General features: G+C 28.4%; 1 long non-coding RNA gene across 1 annotated transcript; it reads left to right on the forward strand.

Moving 5' to 3' along the window:
- The first annotated feature begins 434 nt into the window (after positions 1-434).
- Positions 435-1599, forward strand: LOC139884936 (uncharacterized). Its single transcript, XR_011771952.1, has 3 exons — positions 435-641; positions 725-1052; positions 1417-1599. It is a non-coding gene; the product is annotated as an uncharacterized lncRNA (long non-coding RNA).
- Positions 1600-2028: the final 429 nt, after the last annotated feature.

The following is a 2028-nucleotide window of genomic DNA, read 5'->3' on the forward strand; positions in this document are numbered from 1 at the left end:
TTGGACACCGGTATAACTTAATTACACGAAATTGCCAGACGAAACTCTTTCAAAACGTATCTATAATCATACTAATTAATCCCCATAGTTAATACAAACTAAATTGTAATATTAGGACCACCTTCATCAGTGACTAGAATCTACTAAACTCTATGAAAATGCTACTTTGATGACATCATTTCATAATTAAAATCGTACCTTAAAAAATAATGTGAACACATGTCACCTCCTAAGCACAATGTGATGACATCATTAATTCATAATTTTTACATTAAATAAATCTTAACAAATTAATTAATCAAAATAAATTAATTAAATTAAAAACGAAAAAAAAAAAAATCTAACAATAGAAAATACGATTAAAAATTAATCATTCTTGAGCTGGTCAGTTCTTTGCATGCCTCACCATTAAAAATAAGCGTGCCTGACAAATACCACGCTCACTTACATCTTTATTTCAAATTCAAACATCTTCATCCATTATCTTCTTCATCAATCATCTTAATTTTCCTCTCCAAAGAATATGGTCAGTCATCTTCTTCTTCTACACTGTCAACCTTTTTATCTCTAGCTATCATCCAACAAACTACATATTGGGTGCTTTTTCAAGATATAATTTCGTTGCAGATTCCAGCAGGAAAGTATGTTCAAATCGGGATTTTCTTTATATTTAACACAATACTTTCATTTTGATTTATTAATTTCTTCTTTGTATGAATTTTAGGGTTTATGATTTGGTTTGATTTTTGCAATTATTTCTTGATGGACACAAACCGTTCGATAAAATGCCCAAGAGAAAAACCGAGGTAAAACATATATTAGCTTAACAATATAATAATTAGTCTTCGTCAAGTTTTGAAGCATTGTTGTAGTTTTTTCTTACAAATTGTGCAAGTACACCAAAGGTAGCCTATGTTTTAGTATGTTAAATTGTATTTTTTTTTATTTACAAGGTGTTTTATTGTAGTTTACAAAAGTGTTACTGAAAGATACGAAAATGCCAGTCTAATCTTTCATCTTATCTAACATCAGGCCTGATTGATTTCTTCAAGGTTTGTTTTCCTTCTTGCATTTCAATGGTCATCAAATGTAGTGATTTGTTATATTTGTTCCTATTTTACTCTTTATGTTATTTACTCTTAAATTGGTCATCATTGTGGTTATGAGTTCGATTCTATATATATTTATATTTGGATTTGTATCACTTGAACAGTTTACTACATATAATACTTATATATGTCTATCTGATTATTATATGTTTTAGAGGATGCGAATATGTTTATGGGTTTTTAGTATTTTAAGCATAAGGTTTTTCGTTTTTGATTAATATATAAAATATGTTCCAATAGAATAAGATTGAAGTCTTTGGAAGAGCATCAGCTGCTTACTTTTTTTTTTTTTTTTTTTTTTTTGCAGAATGCAAATGCAGGTCAAGAGTTGAAGGCTGAAAGTATTGTTCCTTTTATATAGCTGGGTTGGGTTGCTGACCTTTAGGTTGCAGATTTGACAAGGGGATGTATTATTTTTAATGGGTTCTATTTGGATGGCTCATGTCTTAGCTTAACGGTTAATATGTTTTTCTCACATTATTAGTCCATGCTTCATAATTTTAAATAGTTATCGATTATATATGATTCTATTTGTCTCTATGTTTAAATTTTTTTCTTATTCTTGCATTAATCTTAATATTCTTAGGAGTATCAATAAGCTATATCTATATCTTAGATTCTTAAAAGTTATAGAGACTTGAAATACACCACCAATTCATGCAAGTTCAAATTGGATTCAGTTTTCAATAAGAAGATGAGAGCTATACTAATCGATTGGATCATGAGAAGATGAGAGCTATACTAATCTATTTAACTTTTGTTTGTTGATTTTTGAATTTTCTTTGCAGATTAAAAATCAATCGCGTTTCAGTTTGTTGAATACTAATGGCATTATATTGCACATGTTGTTAGACTGGATTCAATCAGGTAAATTTGAATTTGATTATTTTATTATAAATACAAACTATGCTTATACAAA

This window comes from Rutidosis leptorrhynchoides, chromosome 1, assembly GCF_046630445.1.
Source record: "Rutidosis leptorrhynchoides isolate AG116_Rl617_1_P2 chromosome 1, CSIRO_AGI_Rlap_v1, whole genome shotgun sequence".
Classification (NCBI taxonomy): domain Eukaryota; kingdom Viridiplantae; phylum Streptophyta; class Magnoliopsida; order Asterales; family Asteraceae; genus Rutidosis; species Rutidosis leptorrhynchoides.